We start from the raw sequence: 15,538 nt of genomic DNA, 5'->3' as shown, positions 1-15,538 counted from the left end.
AACCTCTGTGCTCTCTGCTGCTCACATCTCTGTATAAACATCACTCTCTGAAGTAGACAGACCTGGGGTTTCACTTCACACTCAAGAGGCAGAGCTCTGTGAGAGTTTGAGTGAAAGGGTATAGTTTGTTTAAGCTTTATTCAGGAGAAGTTGGAAGGAAAGGTGGTCTCTGGGTGTTTAGAATGGCTTGTTTTCCCTAAGATAAGCTCTGAGAAGCACTCTCATTGGCTGACATGTTTCCTGGCAAAACAATAGCAAAAAGTTGTTCTAGGGGTAGCAAGGCATGAGGGGAAAAGTGTAGTTTTTAGAAACTGCCAGAATTGAGTTCTGATCCTAATAGCTCCAAACACCAGCTGTTTAATCCTTGGAGACAACTAGTAATACCCAAGTATGCATTTCCCCTACCTTCTTTTGAAAATAGAAGAATGGGATACATCACTTTTCAGGTTGGGACTCTATTTCACAATCCTTTTGAATTGAGGTGTCGGCAAATAACTATGTTCTCCCAGAGGAATGTGAGTGGAAGTGATATGTGAAATATCAGTGTCGCCTCCTTAAAGAAACAGGCAGTCCTCCCACAAGACTTGCCTGTACACATTTTGATGGGTTGAAACAGTGATGTGGCCCTGAGAAGCCACCTCTCACCAGGCCGGTGAGGACCGCAGTGTAGAGAAGGAGATAGAGTGACAATGTAGGAGGAACCTGGGTCCCTGAATGATCACATGGAACAGAGCTCCTCACTAATCCTAGCAATCTGCCAATCTCTGTACTGCTGAGAGAAAACAGAAGTATCTTATCTTTGAGTCACTTTATTCTTTGGTCTGGCTTATGGTTTTTATATAATAAATCGAGAAGGTTTCTTGTCTGCTCCCTCAGTTTTCTCATCTGCAAAATGAGAAAAATATATTGCTTATCTTATTTATAAGCTTATTATGAAGATTACACAAATAAATGATTAGTAGTGTGTTCGTATGTTCTATATTTGCCTAGTATTATTATTGTTTATGCATACATATAAGTCTACCAGAAAAGCAGATTTTTAAGATGGATGAAATATATGCCTATAGCATTTTTACTTTTTGTGTCATGAGTAGGGTGAACAACCATCCCGATTTGTCTAGGACTGATGGGATTTCTGGAAGGTGGGACTTTTAAGTCTTAAAACTGACACAATCTCAAACTGGATCAAATTGGTCACTCTAACTGGAATTCCAGCATGTGGGACTTTCAGTGCTAAAACAGAGGCTGTCCTAGGAAAACAGGAAAGAGCTGGTCACTCTATTCACAATACACCAACTAGAGAAGTTCTCTGAAATAAATCTGAATTTGAAGTAGCATGCATCCTGACTCTCTTTCTCGAGTCTGGTGAGAATTTAACCTACTGATACCAACTCCACAATTTATATAATTTTCTTTACTTTGAAACATTCATTATCATAGATGAGAAGTGCTTTATACATACCTTTGCTATTATTGGTTTCCCAGGTGGCTCAGTGGTAAAGAATCCAACATGCCAGTTCAAGGAGACACAGGTGATGTGGGTTCAATCCCTGGGTTGGGAAGATCCCCTGGAGAAGGAAATGGCAACCCATTATAGTACGCTTGCCTGGGATAATCCAATGTACAGAGGAGCCTGGCAGGCTACAGTCCGTGGGTTGCAAAGAATCAGGCATAACTGAGCACACACAAAAGCACTGCCATTACTAGCTTGCACATTGCCACCCTGAAGAAGTAGATGTTGTCATCCTTTTGTATTAAGGAAATGTAGGGTGTAGCAAAAGGCAAATGGTGACACAGTCATTGAGTCCTTTGGGGAACTTTATATCAAATCTAATTGACTACGAGGTGATCACATTGGTGGTTCCACACACTGAGACCATCGAAGTACTGACTTGATTTTCTAGGGAAAATTTGGTTCCCTTATTGTGAATATAGGTTCATTTAGAGGAGAAGAGACAACAGTACAACTTACTTATCCATAAGACTGAGTTTGCTGGCCCACTGTACATTGTTTAAGCTGTATCTCAAATTGGAATTTAAATTTACCAACTAGTAAGTTGATGTGGTAAACTTTGACTTAGAGCTTAGAGGACAAAAATCGAGGTTATTTTTTTCTTGATAAAATTTCCTTCAGATTTTACTCATTTCCCTCCTTCCTTTTGAGTATGAAGAAAATTCCTGTTATATGCTAGGTCAAGCCTAAGCTCATTCCTCCAAATATGACTCAGTGTCTCCAGCAGTTACTTCAGTGCCAAGCACGTGCATCTAATGTTCAGGAAGGTAGTGCATTGGGGCAGTGTGGTGAACCAGGATTGAGAGCCCTCTGGAATCACTACTCACCTTTGATTCTGGAACTTTTTGTTGATCTTTCTGTTGCAATAACTTGATATTCTCCAGGATTTCTTGGCACTATTTCTAGAAGTACCTGGAAGAAATCTTCATTGTAAGTGAAATCATATGGGAGCAATAGCCCCTCTGGCAGCAGTAATGAGTACTGTATAATCAACAGCAAGTGCAAAGCCAGTGTCAGTGCGGGGCTGTGACGGTTTCTACTGTCGATTCCATTGAACTGACTAGCAATAGAGGTGTCCTCTACCCCTCGAATTTCCCAAGCTTCACGCTGGACCTGAAAGAATACTATTTGAACCACGATTTGCCAAGGATATGAGTATTATGGGTAGGGAAGCAGTTCCTTCCTATCCAGGGGAGGAATTGTCTGGCTTCACAAACCACATTGCATTTTCATTGCTGAAAGCTATAGCTTTCTTGTCAAACAGATATTTCGACTATCTTTGCCAGAAAATCAACCTGATAAATGTTGCATACTTTTTCAGTGTTTCTTTCTGGCACCATAATGTTGTGACTTTAGCTTGTGCAATGTTTATGGGAGGTGAACTACAGGTCCGGGAACTAGCTCTTTTGGGTCAGCAATCAGAAGACTGTTAGTAACAAGGAAAAGAGGATATAGGTCCTCATAAAGTTTCCTTCTCCATTTTTGATGGCAAGAAAAAGCTCTTACTATAGTAATGGAATCTTAAACTATATATATGTGTGTGTGTGTCTTATAAATCATATATATGATTTATAAAGATTCCTATATGGCTAGAGACATGTTTTTCTTATATTTGGGGGCTTAGGGCATTTCTGTAAAGTTTCCTGTTTCAGAAAAGTTGAAGTGCGATGAATACTTCTGCTTTTAGCACTCTGATAATTTTGTAAAATTATTGAGAAGAAATAACCTAAAGGGTTACATGTATTGTCTTTGAGAATATTATTTATTTTTAATTTCATTCAAATGTTTATCAAGTAGATTTAAACGTCCTATTAGCATTGTTTTCTATTGGACCTCAGTTTTCTTATGTTTTATGTGCTATTAATGCTATCATTGTTATCATTGCACTGTCTAAAAAGTGGAGTGGGGCATGAAGAAAGAGCTATCTTCAAAGAATTTATAATCTAGTTGATAAGACAGGGCTTAAACTTTTAAGTTTTCCCATAATATATGGTGGTGACATTTAAGCTAAATTTTCTGATTCTAAGCGAATGGTTAATATTGGACTGAGAAAGTCCCCATTTTGGCCTAGTGTGTGGACCAGAGAACAGAGATTGAGAGCAGAAGATGACTATTCAGGAAGCAAGTATGGATATTCACAGCCAGAGTAAGCAATTGCAAGACCTCAAATTTAGGGAGCAGTCCATGGGAAAACTGATAGAGGAAAATAAACAGCCCAGTTGGGGAGAAAAAACAGATTTACTGGAAAATTTAAGATGGACTGATGGTTGTTATTGTTTTCTCCCTTTTGGTGTTGTCTTCCTCCCTTCATAGATCTCGAGATGCCCTCCTGATCTTTGTCTTGTCTGGCTACTGAGAACCAGTATATTGGAGTGACTGTAAAAGGTTCTGTAGAGGGAATGGAACTCTAAGTTGACTTTGATAGATTGGAAGAATTTAAGAGGATGAATAAACAGGAAACCATAAAGAATATTAGTTATCTTTGTACTGAATCTAAAGATATATTATTTTTTTTAAATATTAATGTGTTTAAAAACAGATTTGATGAACACATATGGGCTCTTCTGTATACTTGGATTCTAATTACATGGGAGTGGTGGTATTTGAGCTTACCTTCTAGGAATGTCACTTTAAGAAAACTCAACTAGTTGGACATTACTTGGAAGCATGATACACCATTGATACACCAATATCAACTGAATGATACACCAGTAAGAATGATATTACTCTTATTCTGATATCATTCTAGAAACTGGGAGTCTTACATGGGCACAGCAATGTGCTAGGTACTTTAAGGGAATACAGAAGTGAATATGCATGGTTTGTGCTTTCAAAATAATGAAAGAATAAGACACTTGCATAAAAAACTCAGATAAAATAGACTATGTATGTAAAATCAATGGCATGCAAGCATACAACTTGGGGGTTTAGGAGGGATAGTAATTCCGAAGGCAACACAACTGATAATAATGGTTTTGAGAGGAATTTTTTTTCAGGATGAGCGCTGTTACTTCTTAAAAATTATTTATTTGTTGACTGTGCTGAGTCTTTGTTGCTGTGTGGGCTTTTCTCTAGTTGTGGCAAGTGGGGGCTGTTCTTTGTTGCAGTGGATCGGCTTCTCATGGCAGTGGCTTCTCTTGTATACCGAGCACAGGCTCTAGGGTGTGCAAGCTTCCGTAGTTGCAATATATGGATTCAGTTGGCTCCTGGGCTCTAGAGCACAGGCTTAATAGTTAGGGCGAATGGGTTTAGTTGCTTCATAGCATGTGGGATATTCTCAGACCAGGGATTGAACCCATGTCTTCTGCATTGGCCGGCAGATTCTTTACCACTGAGCCACCTGGGAAACCCTGTTACTTTTTCAAAAGAAATGGCAAAACCACTACAATATTGTAGAGTAATTAGCCTCTAATTAAAATAAATTAATTAAGAAAAAGAAATTTCTTGACAACTCATCATTAGTGGAAGCTGAGATCCCATGTGTCCTGAATGAATTGCCCTAGTCAGGACAACGGAGAAGGCTATGGCACCCCACTCCAGTACTCTTGCCTGGAAAATCCCATGGACGGAGGAGCCTGGTAGGCTGCAGTCCATGGGGTCGCTAAGAGTCGGACACGACTGAGCGACTTCACTTTCACTTTTCACTTTCATGCATTGGAGAAGGAAATGGCAACCCACTCCAATGTTCTTGCCTGGAGAATCCCAGGGACGGGGGAGCCTTGTGGGCTGCTGTCTATGGGGTTGCACAGAGTCGGACATGACTGAAGTGACTTAGCAGCAATAGCAGCAGCAGTCAGGACAAAGCAAGATATATATATATATTTTTTTGATTGTAAGAGGGACAGAGGAAGAGAAGGAAGGAGGGAGGGAGAATCTGACATGGAGCCAGGAGGCAATGCAAACTTGTATGCTTCTCAGTATAATTCCTAAGAATTCCTAAGCAATTCCTAGCAATTCCTAAGAATTGCTAAATCTTCAGTAATGCCTAAAAAGATTATTAAATGATGAATATAAATACATTTCCCTAGACTGAATTGTATGTTCTGGCTCTAATGAGGCAGAATGGAGCTATTTTGCCTATAGTTAAACCAGAAGAAATAAGTGACAGCAATTCATGGTTATCACGAGGTTAACTTCTCCGAGGAGAAAGAGACACCAGATAACACCTGAGTGATGTTAAGAAACTCTTGGGAGAGATGTGGTTTGAACTGGGACTTAGACTTCAGCAGGAGGCTATGGGGAACAGTAGGGGATATTCCAGGAGGAAGAATGAGCATGGGCCGAGGCACCGAGGATGGAAGAAGCAGGGTCCGTCACCATCATCAGCGGTCGTGCCAACTGTGTTATACAAATCAGTCCAAGGGAAAAGCAGAGACTGGCCAGACTTGACGTGGGTGGTTAGGACGGAACCCAAGACTGTAGTTCCTCTGCAGTCCACCTGTTACTGAGTCCAAGCTCATACTGCTTGCCATATGTGTGTGTGCTTAGTCACACAGTTGTGTCCGACTGTTTGCAACCCTTTGGACTATAGCCCACCAGGCTTCTCTATCCATGGGATTTTCCAGGCAAGAATATTGGAGTGGGTTGCTACTTCCTTCTCCAGAGGATCTTCTCAGTCCGAGGATCGAACCTGCATCTCCTGTGTCTCTTGCTTTGTGGGCCAATACTTTACCCACTGAACCATCTGGGAAGTCTTCTTGTCACATGACAGGCCAATAAATCAAAAGATGAATTGTTGGGGGAAGTAATAGTGACTTTATTTGGAAAGCCAGCACCCCGAGGAGGTGGTGGACCTGTTTTCCAAAGAGCCGTCTAGCGTAGGTTTGGATGCTAGTTTCTTCTAGGTAGCAAAGAGGGGGAGCGGAGGAGGTAGAGTAAAAATGGTTAAGTTGTTCCAGATCTTGCCTGGCTTTGGCCAGACTCTGGAGGGCATGTGTTAATTTCCTTTTTCCTACAGCCATTCACAGGTGGGCCTGGTCAGGATGTTTCCTCTGAGCTAAACAAAGGTATTTCAGTGTAAGCTCAGGCATGGGAGGTGGGGCTCCTGGAGAAGAACCATTATCTATACTTGAAGCTGTAGGCCACATTCTTTTAGTGACTGCTGCTGCTGCTGCTAAGTCGCTTCAGTCGTGTCCAACTCTGTGCGACCCCAGAGATGGCAGCCCACCAGGCTCCCCCGTCCCTGGGATTCTCCAGGCAAGAACATTGGAGTAGGTTGCCATTTCCTTCTCCAATGCATGAAAGTGAAAAGTGAAAGTGAAGTCGCTCAGTCGAGTCCGACTCTTTGCGACTACCTGGTAGCAAAAAGAAATTGAATGCAAAGGTTAAAGTAAAAGAAAAAAAAAATGGAATCAGATTTGTTCTTCCCTTTTACACTCCTAATGTGTAGGTGGTTCTTGTTGTTCTATTACCTTTGGAACTTGGATCTTTGCGGTTTCTTCTTGTTAGGCCCGCTCCTAAAGGATTGCTTTCTGCCTCCTGAAAACAATAGTGGCAGCAGACTGGGTTTCAGGAATGGGGTGCCTATAGTGGCCCATCAGGCAGTGCCCCATCTTCTGGTTATGATTAAGTTGTCGTTTGGCACATTTTTGCTTGGATATGGCTTTCTGGAGAACCTTGGGAGATGTCAAAACCCATAACTGATCCCTGGGACCAAAGCATTCACAGACAATTAAATGAAAGCAGACACGTCACTGGGGCCTGCCCCTGAAATATGGCAGCCCACATCTTTGAAAGTTACAAACCCCACTGTCTATCATCCCCCATAGACTCTCCATTGCTCCTGCTTGTCAGCTCGCATGCAACCTGAATCACTTGACACTGGGGAAAAGGTGAAGTAAAAGTGCAATAAAACCCTCTGTTGACTGGCAGTGCCCTTGAATGTGATATTCCCTTTCAAAGAACAGTGTGTGAAACATCCTAGAATTTCTGACAAACATGTAATTAATGCCCATCAAATGCTTTTGATTAAAAAGAGCGTGAATCTAAAGCCACATGGAAAGCGAATCTCTTTTTTTTTTTTTTTTTTTTTTTAAGGCGAGGACGTTGCTTGCACCTTGGAGGGTTATTTAGTAAACCCTAGAACTATAGTTCTGGGAGTTGGAAAGTTGTCCAATGTTAGGTTGCAATCTATGTTTGATTTGCAAACATAGTTGCTCCTTCACCAAGTGGCCACTCAACTGAAGTCAAAAGTTATCTGATTACAGGAAACTAACTTGATCATTCTGGTTACTGTCAATATTTTGTAAGCTTGTTCCAACCAAATATCCTTGGAAAATTTCCGTTTTCATCTTATTGTGTGTATACAACTTGGGTAATATTCCCTTTGTTTTGGAAAGAGCTGCAATTTGAGAAGATGCCTTTTGAGGCCTTTCAAAATGGTTTGCAGTTTTTTTTTTTTTTTCATTGTAGGAAAGAGTTGCAGGCCAACAAAATATGGCCCCAGTCTAATATAATAAATTAGGGATACACACCTAGAGAAGGAAATGACAACCCACTCCAGTATCCTTGGCTGGGAAATCCCATGGACAGAGGAGCCTGGCAGGCTGTAGTCCATGGGGTCACAAAAGAGTCAGACACAATTTAGTAACTAAACAACAACAACAACAACTCTGTTTGGAGGGTAAGATATGGGAAAGTTCCTTCATGCTAATTTCCTGCCCATTTATAATCACTAGGTCTTAAAATTCCCCATGTATCTCTGTCAGGTAGATAAAAGGGCCCCATGACGTCTGCTCAGACATTTCCCACACCTGGTTTTTGATAGTAGTTCTAGAGTAGGAAGAGAAGATCTAAGGAAACAAAACAAGCAAAAACACTTCCAGTTTGCAACATCAAATTTCATTACAGTTGGATCATAAGTAACTCCAATTAGCCAAGTCTTTTCACAGTTAAAGTTACTTTGTGAAAAGCAGTTGTGTGTCCCATTCTCCAGGAGCAGATGGCAGTTATATGGAATCATTGCACTGTCCTTCACTTCAGAGATTTATAAGAAGAGTGAGGTCATGTTTACCAAGCCTTTTGCTTTCCTCACCAAATCAATTCCTTATCCGTTTCCAGCCAGGTCTCTGGAAGGGGTTAAGTAGGAGTCCAGGGGGACCACTTGACATCTGCTCCACTTACGACTTTTTGATCTTGTTGTTTTTGGTGTTTGAAGGGCAGGTCTGCATTGAATGTGTGTGTGTGTGTGTGTGTGTGTGTGTGTGTGTGTGTGTGTGTATGTGGGTGTGAGCATGCAATTAGGGTGGCGGGAAAGACTCTGTACACTTTGGTATGGGAGCAATAAGGAAAACAACCCCACGATGACAGATCAAAAGGAGTCAAAATAACTTTTTTTTTTTAAAGTTGAGTGGAATTACATGCTATAAAGCAATGATAATGGGAAGGAAAACACTGGGGGACTCATTCTGAAACCCTTTGTGAATAGGAATGTAAACTCTGGGTGTTTTACTATGATTAATCAACACTTTAACGTGGGTGTCAATGAAAATCAAATTACATACTTCTCTCTGAGCTACAGCCCAGTTAACTAAGCCTCCAGGCATAGAGTTTATTCTTTTGCAAAAATAAAATGAAATTGTGCCAAGAAGAATATGGGCGAAGCTTGGGCAGAGGCGGTAGTGGTGGTTTAGTTGCTAAGTCACATCTGTCTTTTGTGACCCAATGGACTCTGTCCACAGGATTTCCCAGGCAAGAATACTGGTGTGAGTTGCCATTTCCTTCTCCAGGGGATCTTCCCAACCTAGGGATCGAACCCAGATCTCCTGCATTGCAAGTGGATACTTTATCAGTTGAGCTAGTAGGGAAGCCCCTAGGGCAGAGGTGACAGATGCCTGAAAGCACAGAGACAGGATGCAAATGGCAAGGCCACTAGCATTATTATCTCTTAGGCAGAGGTGACAGATACTAATGCTAGTGGCCTTGCCATTTGCATCCTGTCTTTGTGCTTTCAGGCTGCTGATACAGAAATACCATGGACTAGGTAGCTTATAAAGAATGGAGAAGTATTTCTGAGTCCTGGAGAGGAAGTCTGAAGTCAAGGTGCTTGCAGATGCAGTGTCTGGTGAAGCTGCACTTTCTGCACTAGACGGCTGTGAGCTCTCCGGGGCTTCTTTTTTAAGGGCACTAATCCCATTCATGAGGGCTCCATCTTTATGACATGTTGTCACCTCCCAAAGGCCCACCTCTAAACACATCACACTGGGGGCTAGATTTTAGCATATGAATCTGGAGGAGTTGGACGCGTATTTAGTTGATGGCACATCCCAAACTCTGGTCCTCATCTTTGGTGGGATTGAGAAGAGAAATGAGGGAAAGGTAGTTGGGATGGGCAAAAGAAAATTGCCTGAAGCATCCCAAAGCCTAAAGTGTTTTCTGAAGTATCAATACCTGGAAGAGCAGTGCAAAGAGAGGGTGAAGGACAGTCATTGCTGCGGTAACAGTGGGATTTGGGATCTCAGGACAGGAGCCACAGCCATCACTTCCTCCCCTGATACTGCCATTGGTTGACTGGACAGCCTCTCTTTAGATCCCGAAAGGATTAGAAGATGAAGGCCTGAGTGTGACGGAGATGGTCTGGTTCACAAGTTTTTAGCATTAGCAAGTCTCCCTGTCTTGATCACTGTCAAACTGAGTCCTTGATTATGTTTTGTTCTGACTGCTTTGGGGTTAAGGTGTTCTCTTGGTCTACTATGAGCATCCTATTCATTTATTCTCAGATATGAACAGAATTGGTTTATCTGAATCTTCCTAACCTAACTGAGGCTGAGAAACCACAGTTAGCTGTGGGGAGCAGGGAGAGTCAAGTCCAGGGTTTGGTATCAGGAAAGCTTGGACAGTGGAAAGGAGGCGAGGGTAACCACACAAGGGGGCATATCATGTGAGGACCCGAAGTCCAGCCTTTGCTGCGACCCAGATGGCCAAAGGGAATGTGATAGCTTCAGCTGCACCCTAGGGCTTCACGTTCATGGAATGTCTGCAGTAGGTAATTACCACTCATGCGCTGGTTTACAGATCGTGAAGTTGTCTCGTCCTCTAGTGTCTCTTGACCACTAGAAAGTGGTCAAGGTGAGATTTGAACCCACGTGTCGCTAAGCCAGGGAATCAGTATCCTAAATCCTGTGTTTTGATCCTAAGGGACTTGGTGGCTGGAAAGTTTTTCCAGCCTGTGTGTTAGAGGTTAGATCCTCCAGAGGAGGCAGCCTTGTGCCTTAATGACAATCCCGTCTACACCTCAAGTTGAAACGGTCTTGTTTGCCAGTGAATTTTTTTTTTTTTTCATGGTGGAGAAGGTGTGTTACACGTGGCTGCTATTAGCTAGAACCTGCCCTGGCTAGGTCTTCGTGATCTGGCTGCCCTGGACATCCATCTCGACACCCTGCCTTCTGAGTCCAGACATCTGGAGCAGGGTGTGGGGCCACAAAGGGGCTGTGCCCCTCCTCTGCCTTTCATGTCACCTGGCATCTGCTCAGCAAGGTCTACTGTGAGGGCTTAAAACTAATCTTCTGTAGTTTACGAGCCCAAATCCATTTGCAATGAGGAAGACCCCGGCTGACCAGCAGCTTAAACAAATGTCCTCCTCTATAGCATTCCTATGGCGAGACTTGAGTTCCACATGCATGATATAAGCGAGAGCCCAGGCAGGCCTTTCTCCCACACGTGGCTCAGAAATCATTTAGAAAACACACAGAAAAGACAGCCCTGGGAAGGCAACTGTTCCTTCTGCTCTGGGCCAGGCCTGAGCTCGCAGGCCACTCCTTGTGGGCTCCTCTGATCTCAAGGTGTGATTAAAAACAGGTGTCTACCCAGTGTCTATAAAATATATACTGGCAATGGGGGAGATCTTTGGAGAATCTTTTAACTGGTAGATATATGGAGATAATTCCCAGCTCTGAGTCTGCCTAGATCCAGGCCTCCAGACCTATCTCTTTAAAAAAAAAAAAAAATTCCAGAAAACTTTACGGGAAACTGGGAGCATATGGTTCCATCATCCTGTTCCGTAGAAAGAAATGTGAAAAGCATTAGAGAGACTCTGTCAAAATGTCAGAGTGGGCATGGCCCTGCTGGAAAAGCCTCTCTTGTCCCTTGCCTTGTTCCCCCCACCTTCCCTGTCAGGGTGACCCAAGCGACCTTGGGCTGTAGGGCAAAGTGGTGACTGCAATTAGGATGCCAGATTTACCCAATTTTTATTTAGTAAATAAATTGAATGTACTGCTGCTCATGTTTGGGATAAATACCTGATTAGAGTCTCTTAAAATATGACTACTACTGACCATAAATGAAAGGAATTTCAGCTGGGCAGTGTCTGTCCAGAGCAAGAGGATTGGATTTCCTCTTTATTTGTTGTCAGCAAGGGCTCCTGATCTTTCGTACCTTGCAAGCTCATTAAGCAGATGCTCAAACCTGGGGATACTGACAATGCAGCTGTATTTCATTTGTAGATAATTGATGCAATAAATGTAATAACCAAACGAGATATGTTGACTCATGAGCTAATTTGGGTGTAGATGTTACAGCACTTGTGCTGCTGGAAATGTTTCCATCATACAAATCTGTTTCAGATAAATGCGCTCCATTCCTGTCCTCACTAAGAACAGAACAGAAAGAAAAAAAAAAAAAAGTCAAGTCATTCTGTATATCTAAAAATACAGAAGTTCGTAAGTTATGGTTGGTCTAACCACTGTTTGAAAAAATATTAATACTAGCAATTTATTACACAAACAGGTGCCATTAGCCCCTTACACATTGTGGGGCATAAATTAAGGTGCTTGGACCTGACTTCCTAGGCACTTTGTTTTGAATACCTGAAAAACCTTGGTTGGAAAGCTGTGGATACAGTGTTTTTCTTCTGCTTCCTTTTACAGCAGGCAGAATTTATTTTTTCATGGTCCATCTATTTCCTCACCTTTTATCTTCTCTGATATTTAGAGAAGGCAATTTGAGTAGTTCTATGTGAGAGGCACAGTTCTGGGACTTTAAAACAGTGGCTCTTGGGATGGACAGTTTTCTGTTAAGGCTGTCCATCTCAAGTTTCTTTGTAGTATACAGAAATGCACGTGAGGAAGAAGCCAATATATTAGTCCAACTAATAGCCTAGATCAGGGATTGGTATACTATTAATATACGTACTGTTTTTGTATAGCTCAGAATTAAGAAAGTTTTATAGTTTTAAATGGTTGCAAAGAATCAAAGAAAGAATAATTTTGGGGGGTGACATGAAAATTGTGTGAATTTCAAATGTCAGTGTCTGTAAAGTCTTAGAACATAGCTACTCATTCATTTATTGTTTTCTGCAGCTGCTTTGGTGGTTGCTTGCAACATTTACCATCTAACCCTTTACAGAAAAAGTTGGTCAACCTCTGGATTAGACTAAAACATCACTAATTCATGCAAGTGAGGAAAAGCTAGACTTGATTGCTGCTGCTGCTGCTGCTGCTAAGTTGCTTCAGTCATGTCCGACTCTGTGCGACCCCATAGACGGCAGCCCACCAGGCTCTCCCATCCCTGGGATTCTCCAGGCAAGAACACTGGAGCGGGTTGCCATTTCCTTCTCCAATGCATGAAAGTGAAAAGTGAAAGTGAAGTCTCTCAGTTGTGTCCGACTCTTAGTGACCCCATGGACTGAGCCTACCAGGCTCCTCCGTCCATGGGATTTTCCAGGCAAGAGTATTGGAGTGGGTTGCCATTGCCTTCTCCGAGACTTAATTGCAGTGTACCTTAAACTGAAATGATCTCCAGTTAAGTACACAAAGGGAAGGTAGATTCATTACCAATGTCAGCAGAAGTTCTTCTTGAAGAAGGCATTGTTATTAGCATATATCAGCAGTAGCCGAGTCTTTGTTCCTTATGCTGATGTTTCAGTGGGTCATACCCTTTATATGCAAACACTATTTTAAATCTGTTTGAAAAATTTGGGTAACTTAAGTTTTATAATCTTATTTTTGTGCTCAAACTATTCAACAAATTGTTTTCTCAGTGGTAGTTTAGTCACTAAATCGTGTCGACTTGCGACCCCACAGACTGTAGCCTGCCAGGCTTCTCTGTCCATGGGATTTCCCAAGCAAGAATACTGGAGTGGATTGCCATTTTCTTCTCCAGGGGATCTTCACCTAGGGACTGAACCCAGGTCTCCTGCATTGCAGGTGGGTACTTTACCAATTGAGCCACCAGGAAGCCTCAGTAGATTTAAAAGTCAGCTTCATGGAAGTATAATTTTCATATATTATATAGCTTTATAGTTCTTGAGTTTTGACACAAATGATTATTTCGCCACCACCACAATCAAGATACAGAACTGTTGCATAACCTGAAAAGGTCCTGTCATGCCCCTCAGTGGTCAGTCCCCTTCCCTGGTCTCTTGACTCTGGCTGATGTGTTTTCTGTTCCTGCAGTTTTACATTTTTCAGAATGTCACAGAAATGAAATTGTACAGGATGTAATAGATATTTTAAAGTACATTTCAGTTCCTGCAACTGAAATTTACATGCCAGTGAACTCTTAATTTTCCTTGGTTACCTGGGCAAGGATTTAAGTTTGTTATACTGTTATCCATATCTATACACTAAACTTGTGGGATTGTGTTTCTGAAGCTAGTATACAATGCTTTTGCTAAGAAAGGAAGAAAATATTGGTATCAATTATACTGAATCTTCCTGGATGGATTTTTTTTTTGTTATATAAATTTAGATTTTTAATAGCCTCCAAAGAGCAACAGTTAGAACTGGACATGGAACAACAGACTGGTTTCAAATAGGAAAAGGAGTACGTCAAGGCTGTATATTGTCACCCAGCTTATTTAACTTATATGCAGAGTACATCATGAAAAACTCTGGGCTGGAAGAAGCACAAGCTGGAATCAAGATTGCCGGGAGAAATATCAATAACCTCAGATGTGCAGATGCACCACCCTTATGGCAGAAAGTGAGGAGGAACTAAAAAGCCTGTTGATGAAGGTGAAAGAGGAGAGTGAAAAAGTTGGCTTAAAGCTCAACATTCAGAAAACGAAGATCATGGCATCTGGTCCCATCAATTCATGGGAAATAGATGGGGAAACAGTGGAAACAGTGTCAGACTATTTTCCTGGGCCCCAAAATCACTGCAGATGGTGACTGCAGCCATGAAATTAAAAGACGCTTACTCCTTGGAAGGAAAGTTATGACCAACCTAGATAGCATATTCAAAAGCAGAGATATTACTTTGCCAACAAAGGTCCATCTAGTCAAGGCTATGGTTTTTCCTGTGGTCATGTATGAATGTGAGAGTTGGACTGTGAAGAAAGCTGAGTGCCGAAGAATTGATGCTTTTGAACTGTGGTGTTGGAGAAGACTCTTGAGAGTCCCTTGGTCTGCAAGGAGATCCAACCAGTCCATCCTAAAGGAGACCAGTCCTGGGTGTTCATTGGAAGGACTGATGCTGAAGCTGAAACTCCAATACTTTGGCCACCTCATGTGAAGAGTTGACTCATTGGAAAAGACCCTGATGCTGGGAGGGATTGAGGGCAGGAAGAGAAGGGGACAACAGAGGATGAGATGGCTGGATGGCGTCACTGACTTGACGCACACGAGTTTGGGTGAACTCTGGGAGTTGATGATGGACAGGGAGGCCTGGCCTGTTGCAATTCATGGGGTCACAAGGAGTTGGACACGACTGAGTGACTGAACTGAACTGAAATGGTTTCTAAGGTAGGTTTCTTTGTGAGTGAAAATTGAGAATAAAATTTGCTTTTACGGTCATAATCTGTCAGCCTAAACCTTTCTCTTCACTTTATATCTTAAAAACAAAAAATATTTCAAATAGTATAGGATTATTCTCTAGGAATGGGGCATTGAAAGAAATTTTTTCACCATATACATAAGCAAAAGAGGCAGAATACACATGTACACATGTGCTTGCACTAAGAAAAGAAAAAAATGTGGATTTCATATTTTTCTATATTGCACAGATTTTCTAGTAAGTTGAACTTGCTCTTTAGAAGCAGCTCTTAATATGCTTTTTCTTTCTAGACAATCCCACAACAAAGGGAGATGT

The 15,538-nt window shown here is 41.9% G+C and overlaps 1 long non-coding RNA gene across 1 annotated transcript; it reads right to left on the bottom strand.

Moving 5' to 3' along the window:
• Positions 1 to 801: 801 nt before the first annotated feature.
• On the bottom strand, positions 802 to 2,234 carry LOC129650074 (uncharacterized). Its single transcript, XR_008713571.1, has 3 exons — positions 1,973 to 2,234; positions 1,463 to 1,568; positions 802 to 885 (listed from the first exon to the last, which is right to left on the bottom strand). It is a non-coding gene; the product is annotated as an uncharacterized LOC129650074 (long non-coding RNA).
• Between the last annotated feature and the right edge of the window lie 13,304 nt (positions 2,235 to 15,538).

The sequence above is a fragment of the Bubalus kerabau genome, chromosome 4 (assembly GCF_029407905.1).
Source record: "Bubalus kerabau isolate K-KA32 ecotype Philippines breed swamp buffalo chromosome 4, PCC_UOA_SB_1v2, whole genome shotgun sequence".
Classification (NCBI taxonomy): domain Eukaryota; kingdom Metazoa; phylum Chordata; class Mammalia; order Artiodactyla; family Bovidae; genus Bubalus; species Bubalus kerabau.
The sequence above is the reverse complement of the archived record's forward strand: the minus strand, read 5'-3'. Positions and strand labels throughout refer to the sequence as shown.